At 41.8% G+C, this 13,099-nt stretch overlaps 1 protein-coding gene across 2 annotated transcripts in view; it reads right to left on the reverse strand.

The window, feature by feature from the left end:
* LOC134949134 (uncharacterized) overlaps positions 1-13,099 on the reverse strand; it is a 133,394-nt gene that overhangs the window by 95,919 nt on the left and 24,376 nt on the right. For both annotated transcript variants that reach the window (XR_010183111.1, XR_010183110.1), the window contains exon 4: positions 3,170-3,290. The gene's annotated coding sequence lies outside the window, so the exon portion shown is untranslated. The remainder of the gene's footprint in view (positions 1-3,169; positions 3,291-13,099) is intronic.

Genomic DNA, 13,099 nt, shown 5'->3' on the forward strand with positions numbered 1-13,099 from the left:
CCCTGTCACTGAAATGATGGGTTGGTTAAAGTGTGCATGTCCTGTTTTGTTTATACAACATAAGGGTGGGTGGGAGGGCCCAAGGACAATTCCATCTTGCACCTCTTTTTTCTTTTATTTTTCTTTGCGTCATGTGCTGTTTGGGGAGGGTTTTTTGGAAGGGACATCCTGCGTGACACTGCAGTGCCACTCCTAAATGGGCCCGGTGTTTGTGTCGGCCACTAGGGTCGCTAATCTTACTCACACAGTCAGCTACCTCATTGCGCCTCTTTTTTTCTTTGCGTCATGTGCTGATTGGGGAGGGTTTTTTGGAAGGGACATCCTGTGTGACACTGCAGTGCCACTCCTAAATGGGCCCGGTGTTTGTGTCGGCCACTAGGGTCGCTAATCTTACTCACACAGTCAGCTACCTCATTGCGCCTCTTTTTTTCTTTGCGTCATGTGCTGATTGGGGAGGGTTTTTTGGAAGGGACATCCTGCGTGACACTGCAGTGCCACTCCTAAATGGGCCCGGTGTTTGTGTCGGCCACTAGGGTCGCTAATCTTACTCACACAGTCAGCTACCTCATTGCGCCTCTTTTTTTCTTTGCGTCATGTGCTGATTGGGGAGGGTTTTTTGGAAGGGACATCCTGCGTGACACTGCAGTGCCACTCCTAAATGGGCCCGGTGTTTGTGTCGGCCACTAGGGTCGCTTATCTTACTCACACAGTCAGCTACCTCATTGCGCCTCTTTTTTTCTTTGCGTCATGTGCTGATTGGGGAGGGTTTTTTGGAAGGGACATCCTGCGTGACACTGCAGTGCCACTCCTAGATGGGCCAGGTGTTTGTGTCGGCCACTAGTGTCGCTTAGCTTAGTCATCCAGCGACCTTGGTGCAAATTTTAGGACTAAAAATAATATTGTGAGGTGTGAGGTATTCAGAATAGACTGAAAATGAGTGGAAATTATGGTTTTTGAGGTTAATAATAATATGGGATCAAAATGACCCCCAAATTCTATGATTTAAGCTGTTTTTTAGTGTTTTTTTAAAAAAACACCCGAATCCAAAACACACCTGAATCCGACAAAAAAAATTCGGTGAGGTTTTGCCAAAACGCGGTCGAACCCAAAACACGGCCGCGGAACCGAACCCAAAACCAAAACACAAAACCCGAAAAATTTCAGGCGCTCATCTCTACTGCTAATGTTTCAGAGTTGCAGAGCAGTGTTTCAGAAAAGTAAGATAAGTTTGAAGATCAGGAATGTCATCTGCCCATTTCAGATCACTGAAAAGAGTTCCTAAACAAATCGTTCTTAGCTAACAGGAGGTTAGAATAAAGGAATTTTACTCGATAACCCATTTCATGATTATGCGATATCAATGAGAGAATTGGGTCAGACTCAGGGGTCGTCAGAAAAGCTGGAGGTTGTGTTGCAATAAAATGACAGGCCTTGAGAAACATAAAAAATTGCTTATTAGGTATCTGGAATTTATCGGCTAGTGATACAAATGAGGTTATAGTGCCCCCAGGATCAAAGACTCTTCTAATTGCTGAAATACCGTTGTGCTTCCATGCCAAAAAAGTGCTATTTTCGAACCCAGGAGTAAAAAGTGGGTTACCCCAGAGAGTGGTAAAAGGGGAGCTAGCATAGTTTCTGTCAAATGTTTTATTGATCGCTCACAATTCCTTAAATAAGACATTTGTATAAATATCAGTAGGAATTAGGTTCCTAGATGAGTGTAAGAGAGTGGCAGGTGAGTAAGGGCAAAACAAATCTTCCTCAAATTCTCCATTCGTGTCCACCGATCGACCAGTCAGCCAGTCATTTATACAGTATATCGAAATTGGGCTGCCTGTGAAAACGCCGTTATGTCTGGTAGGCCAAAACCAGCTTCTGATCTAGGCAGTTGAAGTCTTTTAAAAGGGATTTTGGGTTTCTTGCCTGCCCAAACAAATCTAGTGAATGGTGAATTACAATATTTTAAATCAGGTTTGGACAAAGACAGTGGTAATATTTGTAGTAGGTATGACAATTTCGGGAATATTATGCTTTTTTACCACTGCAATTCCTCCTGTTAAAGAGAGCTAAGTTTTTCCAGTTTTCTAACAGGACACTAATCGAAGCCAAGACTGGTTTAAAATTGACAGTATATAGAGAATCCAATTTTAATGGAATCATAATTCCTAAATATATTTAGGGGGAACGACAAATAGAAAATTGGGAGAATGAATAAGAGACATTTTGTGTTGGAGTTAATGGTAAGATTTTGGATTTAGAATAATTTACTCTAAATCCTGAAAAGGATCCAAACAAATTAATCAATTCAACTATAGTTGGGATAGATGATTGCGGGTTTGAAATATATAAAAGCATGTCATTCGTAAACAAATTTAATTTCACTTCCTGGTCATGAATTCTAATATCTGTGAAAGAGCTGGAGGCCCGTAAGGTGGGAAAAGTAGTTATTGCTTACAATTTGGGACGAGGCAGCTGAATAAAGAGTCAAAAGTAATGTGGCAAGCCCCTAAGGAAACCTAAAGCATCTTAACGATTCAAAGTGGTGTTCCCATGTCACTAGAGTAAATGCCTTTTCAGCGTCGAGTGATAAGATCATTTGACCATCAGGAGCATCAGAATTCTGTAGCCATTGCATAACTGTCAAAACCTTTCTAATATTACCTGTTGAGTGTCGGCCCCATATGAACCCAGTTTGGTGTTTGTGAATTATCATAGGCATTAATAGTTTGTCTGTCTGCTAGAATTTTGGTGAATATTTCATAGTCGGTATTTAGTAGAGAAATCAGACGGTGTGACTCCGGGAGAGTAGGGTTGCGTCCTGGTTTTGGCAAAATTTTAAGCAGTGCTGAATTAAAATATAGTGGTGGGGATGTACCAGAAAGGAAAGAATTAAACACCGACTGTAAAACCTTCCCAATTTTGGTGGCAAGAATTTTATAATACTCATTGGACATACCATCTGGGCCAGGTGCCTTTCCATATTTAAGCTTTGTTATTGCTTTAAGGACTTCCTCTTCAGAAATGGGGTCTAATAAACAGGATGCTAAATCTTCTGTAAGTTGTGGAAATTGTAAAGACCACCAAAAGTGATCTTTGTTGTCAGTGTCAATGTGTGGGGTCGTATAGAGATTGGTGTAAAACGAACGGAGAACTTCTGAGATTTCCTTACCAGACTTCACACCGCTACCATTAGGATGTTTCAGAGACTGGATTATTGTAGAAGAACGTTGTCCACGTAATAGATTAGACATCAGTCTGCTGGATCTATTTCCAAACCTGTGGAATTTACACTTGGAGAGAAAGTAAACCTTAGCTTCAATTTGAGTTAACATGTTATCAAACAACAATTTACAGTGGAGATAATAATTTTTATTTCCCAAGGTAGAAGCCAATTTGTATTGTTGGAATGCCTCAGTTAATTTCGACAGGGTATCCAAATATGATTTGTAAATATCTTTATTTCTCTTAGATCAAAAAGAAATGATTGAGCAGCGGAGAACGGATTTGGAGAGGGTCATCCTTTCAGCATCTAAGTTATTAAGTTTTAAGTCCATCCAAGCTGCTTCCAGCATATTTCGAAATTTAACAGAGGTAGACAAATGTGAGGGAAACCGCCACTGTTTATAGGGGCCCCTATCCTAAGATGTGGCAAAATGAACCCAGTATACAGTATGATCTGAAATACAAAATGGCTCGATACCAGTGGTAGATACCATGGGAAACAAGGAAACTGGCATCAAAATATAGTCTATCCGGGAATGGGATCCGTGTGCTGCTGAAAGACAGGTATAGTCTTTTTCTATTGGATGGCATGCCCTCCAAACATCGACCAATTGCAACTGTCTGAGTATGTAGGAAATGCCAAATTTCGTTATCATAGACCTAGACCTCGGTTTAGTACTTTTGTCCAAGAGATTGGAAGCTACAATGTTAAAATCACCTGCAAGTATAATAAATCTATCAGAAAAAGGGTAGAGCATAGAAACAATGTTTGTAAAAAAGGATTTGAGTAAGCATTTGGTGTGTATATATTGCAAAGAATATGTCTGGAGTTCTGAATGGTGGTATCTGCAATCAAATATCTACCATCTACTATCTATATCAGATTAAGTACTCCTCGTGATTTGGAACTATAAGGTGCAGAGGCCAACACTGACCAGCCCAGCACATTAAATTTAAGTATTTCTGGAGGCAAAAGGTGAGATTCTTGTATACATGCAATATCTACATTAAGTTTAGACAAGTATAGCAAAAGTTTATTACATTTGGCTGGTGAGTGGAAGCCACCTGCGTTAAGAATACACAGCTTTAAACTAGCCATCAGACCAGTATGTCCTGAGAGACATGGGGGGTAATTCAGAGTTGATCGCAACAACAAATTTTTAGCAGTTGGGCAAAACCATGGGGGTAATTCAGAGTTGATCGCAGCAGCAAATTTGTTAGCAGTTGGGCAAAACCATGTGCACTGCAGGTGTGGCAGATATAACATGTGCAGAGAGAGTTAGATTTGGGTTTGTTATTTTGTTTCTGTGCAGGGTAAATATTGGCTGCTTTATTTTTACACTGCAATTTAGATTTCAGTTTGAACACACCCCACCCAAATCTAACTCTCTCTGCACATGTTATATCTGCCCCCCCCCTGCAGTGCACATGGTTTTGCCCAACTGCTAACAAATTTGCTGCTGCGATCAACTCTGATTTAGGCCCATAGTTAGGAGATATGGTGACCCATCTTGTCGATCAACTCTGATTTAGGCCCATAGTTAGGAGATATGGTGACCCATCTTGTGCTCCACAATAGACAGGAGGAAAAAACAGAACAGGAACCATAAACACAATGGAACTTTCATGAAAAGACAAATAAAAGAAAAAAAAATCCATGCATAGAGTCCGCCACAAAATATGGGCCACTACACAAAAAATAATTAACAGAGACCACTGGAGGTAATGTAGCATTTTCAAGCATGTAGATCCCTCTATGAAGGTGGCAGTGCTCCAGGCTTGCCCCAGCCTTAATGTTGAAAAAGTAACATAAGTAATTAGTGAGCTGACCTGTGCATACGCAGCAGGAAGCACGTCGCATATTTAAAATTGCACGTCATAAATTGTAAAAACAGTAATATGCGGGAATTGAAGGGAAAAAAACAAGTAGAGACTATACAACACACAGGTGATTATAAAGTTATTTAGGTCAGCAGTGGAACACAGCACAGCAGTAGTAATGCATTTGAGGTATGCATAAATATACACGAACGTCAGAGCTGGATATATAAGCGAGGTAAACTATGTACGACGGTCTTCCCTCATCAAATAGAAAGTAATCGTGAGCAATAAAAATAAAGTCACTATTAGGAGGACCAATGTATGCTGTCCGCTGATAAACTATAGAAAAATAACTAAATCCGTATGACAATTGTATTGGGATTCTGCTGCAGAAACAGAGATAGGATAATCTTTAGGAAAACCATGTCAGTCTGAATCTGCCGGAGGCATGTCTGCAGCAGCCGCTGCTGTACCTTTCGTGAGAAAGGCCTCAGCATCTGCCACTGTGCTGAAGTCAGTGAAAAAGTTTCCATCAAATATGCGTAGGCGGGCAGAATTAATGAGGGCAAATTTCCTGTTTAGCTTAAACAAACGCGTACACACAGATGAAAATTCCTTTCTAGCTCTGGCCACCTCAGCCGAGTAGTCCTGAAAGATGTATATTCTAGAGTCATTCCACATCAGATTTTGACAGTGCCTGGACGCAGTCCAGATAGCATCTTTGTGAACAAAGTTCAGACAGCAGAGTATAACCGCACGTGGTCTAGGAGATGTAGGATGAGGCAGACCAAGTCTGTAGGCAAGTTCAAGTACCAGCCCCAAACAAGAGTCTTGCAAGTCTAATAGTTCAAGTAGGGTAGTTTGTAAAAATGTTATGAGCGCCAGCCCTTTAAGGGTTTCTGGAAGCCCAATTATCCTGATGTGTTTCCTCCTTGATCTGTTTTCGAGATCATGAATTTTATTGATTAATAGATATTGGGTTTTCTGTAGGGCTGCGTCAGGGTGGTCATTCCGAGTTGTTCGCTCGGTAATTTTCTTCGCATCGCAGCGATTTTCCGCTAACTGCGCATGCGCAATGTTCGCACTGCGACTGCGCCAAGTAAATTTGCTATGCAGTTAGGTATTTTACTCACGGCATTACGAGTTTTTTTCTTCGTTCTGGTGATCGTAATGTGATTGACAGGAAGTGGGTGTTTCTGGGCGGAAACAGGCCGTTTTATGGGAGTGTTTAAAAAAACGCTACCATTTCTGGGAAAAACGCGGGAGTGGCTGGAGAAACGGAGGAGTGTCTGGGCGAACGCTGGGTGTGTTTGTGACGTCAAACCAGGAACGACAAGCACTGAACTGATCGCACTGGAAGAGTAAGTCTCGAGCTACTTAGAAACTGCACAGAGAAGCCTTTTCGCAATATTGTGAATCTTTCGTTCGCAATTTTACTATGCTAAGATTCACTCCCAGTAGGCGGCGGCTTAGCGTGTGCAAAGCTGCTAAAAGCGGCTTGCGAGCGAACAACTCGGAATGAGGGCCCATGTGTCTTTAGTTCTGAGACATCATGAAACACTTCACCTAAGCACTGTTTAGTAACTAAAGTCTTCTTGGACAGCTGATTAATTTGAGATTTAATATCTTGTACAGCCTGCATAAATTTAGAAGCATGTCAGTCCAATATAGGTCCCATAGACTCCTGTATTGCTCTAACCAAATCAGCAAATGTAATCACCCTGTCTGTGTCAGAAGCAAATGACTACTGTGAGGGGACAGGCTGGGAGTACTCTGCGGAGGGTAGGGAGTCCACACTTTCACTCACCAGGGATTCCTGTGACACAGAAAGCTCGGCGGTGGCCATCTTGGAGTGTGTTTTTGTTTTAGCTGACACTGGTGCTACTGCTTTCCCGGGGCCGGAGCTGCCAGAAAATGTTCCATCAAGTGCCTGGACTGGTCCCCTGTTAGCTGAGGTGAGCGGTGGGGGTGAATGTGAACGGAGTGCATGTGTGCGGGCTCAATAGGGCTGGGGCAGCTACGGAGCTCACACTGCTGTGGCTACACACATTGCTGACAGAACCGGAAGTCCATGTAGCCACATTTTGCTGTCCGGCATTATATATGTATCCATGATGTACTGTCTGGTATTGTATGTGTCCACATTGTACTGTCTGGTATTATATGTGTCCACATTGTACTGTCTGGTATTGTATGTGCCCATATTGTACTGTCTGGTATTGTATTGCCACAAATACTGAGCAGCTGCATGATTACACTGAGATATAGCATTAAATTTGGACATGCCCTCACCCATCTATGTATCTGCTAGCTGGATTTACTCACGACTCTATCAGTTAAGATAGCATACTGACCACAATGGGGCCTTGTACTATGGGGGTCATTCCAAGTTGATTGCTCACTAGCTGTTTTTAGCAGCCGTGCAAATGCATAGTTGCCGCCCACAGGGGAGTGTATTTTTGCTATGCAAGTGTGCTAACGCCTTTGCAGCTGAGCTCTGCAAAAACAGTTTGTGCAGTTTCTGAGTAGGTCTGAACTTACTCAGCCCTTGTGATCACTTCAGTCTATCTGGTCCCGGAATTGACTTCAGACACCCGCCCTGCAAACACTTGGACACGCCCGTGTTTTTCCAAACACTCCCAGAAACGGTCAGTTGACACCGATAAACACCTTCTTCCTGTCAATCTCCTTGCAAACGGCTGTGCGAATGGATTCTTCGTTAACTCCATTGTCCAGCAATGATTCGCTTTGTACCCGTTTGATGCGTCTGCGCATTGCAGTGCATACGCATGCGCAGTAGTGACCTGATTGCTGCGCTGCAAAAAAACGGCAGCATGCGATTAGGTCGGAATGAGCCCCTATACCCATCAGTAGTAATGTTTTAGGAATACTGTTTCTTTTGATTTAAAGTCACAATTGGCTGATAAATCAGGCTGTTATCTGATTCTTACAGGTATATTAGAAGAGAAGCCTGTTACCATTGTTTCTCTTTTTGCCCATAATTCAAATCAAGTTACATTTCTTAGGAAACTTTGCTTAGTAGTACAAAAAGTCCGGCCTGGATTTTTAATTTTATTGGAAGACTTTAATTTAGTGATTGATCCAAAATTGGCCAAATCATACCCACCTGCTCCCACTGCCTCTAGATCGCGACTAGGTCCTTCTTTGGCACTTCGTAATCTTTTAGCAGAATTTGACTTATACAATGTCTGGCGAATGCAGAACCCATCTGGCAGAGACCATATGTTTTTTTCCTCAGTCCATAATTCCTATTCACGTATTGACCTTGTCTTATGCGATAAGTGGACTTTACAACACTATGGCCCTATAGATACAGTATATTGCCTATATCTGGGTCTGACCATGCCCCTTTGTCTTGGAAATGGGATATCTCTAAACCTTTCATACCCACTAGACTATGGCATCTCTCCCCCCATCTCCTGACTGACCAGACAGCAAAAAAAATTAGATCTGACTATATCTCTCTTTATATGGATACGAACTCCCCATCTGACACCTTTATATCAAATTACTGGTGCACGTTCAAAGCGGTAATATGAGGCTCAGCTATCCAAGCTGGGGCTACACTTAATAGACAGGCTAAACAACTTCAAACTACCTTAGATATTAAAATTAAAGACATCGAAGATAGGTATAAACGTCACATTACTAAGTCCTCACGTAAGGAATGCTCTGAGATTCGCAGTCAATTACAGAAGCTTGTAGTTGTTAAACTGCAGGTTGCTCTAAATAGGCTAAGACAAAAATTTTATTTGGTTGGTAATAGACCTGGAAAGCTGTTAGCTCATAAACTGGGTGTTCAACAAGCTTGCAATAGGGTTAAATGTGTAATTTCCCCATTGGGATCCAAGTTAGCGAATCCTTTAGATATAGCCAATCAGTTTGCGAACTATTATGCGAAATTATATAATTTAAAATCTGACCCTTCTACGACATAACCTACTCCTGCATCTATCCAATCTTTCCTATCTTCTATTGATTTGCCTTCTTTATCTGACCAGTTGGATTTATTAAATGCTCCTTGGTCTCTGCTAGAAGTCAAAACTGCAATTAAATCTCTGCTTAGAAATAAAGCTCCTGGCTCTGATGGCTTTATTAATGATTTCTACATTACTTTTGGTGACCGCGTCTCTCCCACGATGGTATATTTGTTTAATGAAGTGACCCGAGTTGGCTCGTTTCCTAGAGAATTGCTAGAAGCCCAGATAGTTGCAATTCCCAAACCAGGGAAAGACCTAGCCTATTGGCAAAATTATCGTCCGATTGCTCTACTTAATGGTAATATTAAGATATATGCTAAGCTGATCGCGACTCGCCTTTATTTTATTTACCCTCATTGATACATCCGGATCAGGTTCGGTTTGTGCCCAGTAGACAGTCATCTGATAACACTCGCAGGGTTTTCAACTTAATTGACTCTATCACTGATGGAGAGGGATTTCTCTTGCTTTTTTTCTAGAAAGCGTTTAACAGGCTGAAGTGGTCATGCATGCGCACTGTTTTGACCAAATTTGGCTTGTGTGACCAGATTTTGTCGTCCATTTTGGCATTATACAGCTCCCCTACTTCTCGAGTGTTCAGTAATGGCTTCCTGTCGAACACGTTCCTAATATCCAGTGGCACGCGCAAGGGCTGCCACCTGTCACCCTTAATTTTTGTCCTAGTAATAGGATCCTTAGCAGATAAAATTAAATCAGACAGGGAATTTCAGGGGTTGATTTGTGGTCAAAGCTCTCATAAACTCTGTCTTTTTGCTGACAATATACTCCTCTTCATTACACACTCCATTTTTTCTCTCCTTCGCTTGCATACCTTATTAGACAGATTTAGTGCTGCCTCCTATTATAAACTAAACACACCTAAAACTGATGCTCTTCCTGTGCACCTTCCAGACCCGGTTATAGCCACTCTATGTTGTCAATATTCATACAATTGGAAATCTGACATTCTCCCCTCCACCTCTTCTGTTTTTGATGTGAATCTACCCCCCTTATTGCTTCTCTGCAGACTTTGACGACATCTTGGCTCTCGTATGACATATCTTGGTTGGAACGACTAGCAGCCTTTAAAATGTCTTTACTGCCTAAGCTCATGTACTTATTTCGAACTATAACATTTATTTTACCTAGACATTATCTAGACAAATGTAGACTTATACTCACTAAATACTTATTGAAATCCCGCCCCCCAAAACTAGCTCACTCTAGAATGATTTTACTTCGACATCATGGGGGCCTTGCCCTTCCTGATTTGGCTATTTATCAGGAAGCATGTCTTTTGGCTCAACTAAAATATTGGGGGGCGACCCCCTCCATGTCCACATGGGCACCTATTGAGAGGACGGATGCTTAAGATATCCCTTAGAAGACCTTTTGTTGACCCCTAAAAACCATCGTCCCTCTGAATTGTCCCTTCTCCCCTCCACGGCCTCATTTTTATGGGTGTGGGATACGCTCCCTGTATATACCCCCTTATATGCAGCCCATTCTCTAGTAGCCATTACCAAGCTAATACCTAATTTGAATGTTTCTCTTTGGCATGCTTGCCATATTTGAACTTTAGGTGATCTCCAAGATGGGAGTACCTTACTTACATTTCCTTAACTACAAGATTGTTTTTCTCTCCCATCAAAGGAAATATTTCATTACCTTCAAATACGACACTGGTTTAATAGTCCTCCTAGAACACAACACACCCCATGTCCTATACCCCACTCTGTTTTATCTCGTGTACTATTGGTTATGTCCACTAAAGATATTTCCTTTTGGTATGGCAAAACTTATACATAGGGGGGAATTCAAATGTTTAAAAAGTCGGTTGGGTGTCTGTTTTTTCCTGTCTATTAGATAGGAAAAAGCAGACACCCAACTGACTTTTCAAACATTTGAATTCCCCCCATTAAGTCTCATCTCAAAAGTCAACTGCACAGATTAGTTGGGAGAAAGACCTAGAAGTTTCATTATCTGATGCACAATGGGAATATCTATATCGTATGTCTTGGTGTTTGAATCATTCAGAAATGCACGTTAAATTGTTAAATAGACTATACCTGACCCCAGATAGAATGCATACCTTTTGGCCTTCATGCTCTATATACTGTTGGCAGAACTGTGGGGAAATTGGCCATCTATTCCATGTCTTTTGGACATGCCCTATGATTCGTGATTTTTGGAACGATGTGTTTGAGCTATTTAATAAAGTTCTACATTTATCCCTTAAACCGACCCCCCATATTAGCCCTACTACACATTTATCCTCCTGAAGTTACAGCTCATCAAAGATATCTATTAGGTCAGATATGCATAGCTGCGAGAGCTACATTAGCACGAGCATGGAGACAAACGTTAGGTCCCCCACCCCCGTAATAAGGGTCTTCCATAAAATTCACTTTCATTTTACTATGAAAACTGAATTCATGCCATACTCTATGTCGAGCTGCTTGACTATTATGAAATGGATGTCTTGGCATGAATATGTCACTGATGGAGAAGGCGCAGGTCTCATACCACGACCTTCTATGCCCTTCCCATTGCAGTTTAGCTTGAATGAGAATGTTTCCTCTTGACTATATTTTTATTTATTTTTTTGTAAATTGATACAATTGTCTCATTTTTAGTGTCTGTAATATTTGTATAACTTTGTTAATGATATTGCGGTCCAAATGCTCCTCTATCATTATTTGTTTGATATTTATGTGTACCTTTGATATTCTCATTGTATTCATTCCTTTTTCCCCATATTTTATCCCTTTTCCTTACCCCCTTTATTTTCTGTATCCCCATACTTGCTTAAACTTTCAATAAAAATTATTATCGTTGAGTAGTAATGTCACAAATCTATCCATCAGTAATTATACTCCCGCATTATATCCATCAGTAATAATATACAGCTGTAATACACAGTACTATACCCACTAACAGATTATTGACCCACTGCTATAGGGGAATTTGTGTGGGTTTAACTGAGAAAGGTAGTGCTGTAGCTGCTTAGGACAAGGTACCGTCATCTGGAGCTTGAGGGGTGGGGAGGGTTCTGCCCTTGCTCGAGTATTTGATGGTGTGTGACATATGAGCTGAGGGGATGCAGTCAAGATGTCGGCTGTCGGGAGTCCCGTCAGGATCAGGAGACCAACGCCGGAATTCCAACAGTCAGCATGCCGAACGTAAGTATAGTGGGCGGGTTAGGGCTGGGGACGGGGCGCTGCCCGGGTGGTTAGGGTTAGGCTGCGGAGAGGACAGGCAGAGGTTAGGGTTAAGCTGCGGGTAGAGGCGGTTAGGGTTAGGCACCACCGGGGGAGGTTAGGTTTAGCCACTAAGAGGGAAGGGATGGGGTAAGTTTGTGCCACAGGGGGGTTAGATTTAGGCACCCCCGGGGGAAGGTTAAGGTCAGGCACTAATGTTGGAGGTTAGAGTAAGGCTGCAGGAAGGGAAGGTTAGGGGGTATGGGACAGGTGGGGACACTCTTCCTCCGTCGGTATTCCAACTATCGGGATGACGGCATTGGTATTCTGACTTCCAGCATCCCGTGTGCCGGCATATCATACAGAACCTGAGCTGACAGATGAAACTTCTGGTCTATAGCTGTGGTAGGGGACAATGGGGTAAACTAGTGAACTAACATACATCTCTTTACTGAATATCTCCCAAATTGCCTCCTCCATTATGTACAAGATGCATACTCAATTAGCTGCTTTGTGGAAGGCTGACAAGCACCATAAACTAAGGTATTTTAAACTAAATTGATGACTGATGAACCAAATTGATGAATGTTATGATCAGTACAGTTACAGTACCCCCAGTATGCTGCGACTCTGGCAAGGATCGTAACCTGGCAGGAAAAGTGTACTTTACCCCATTAGGTATCATTGTGCTGTGTGATAGAGACTATATTGGTAAATATTACATTTTTTGTGTGTGATAAGTAGACAGTAAGCTGTGGCACTGGTAAGAATCATAAGAAAGTATACTATGAGTTATCAGGTGTCATTGCGCTGTGTAATGTCAATCTTATTTACAGGTGGACGTATTTATGCATC

This window comes from Pseudophryne corroboree, chromosome 8, assembly GCF_028390025.1.
Source record: "Pseudophryne corroboree isolate aPseCor3 chromosome 8, aPseCor3.hap2, whole genome shotgun sequence".
Classification (NCBI taxonomy): Eukaryota; Metazoa; Chordata; class Amphibia; order Anura; family Myobatrachidae; genus Pseudophryne; species Pseudophryne corroboree.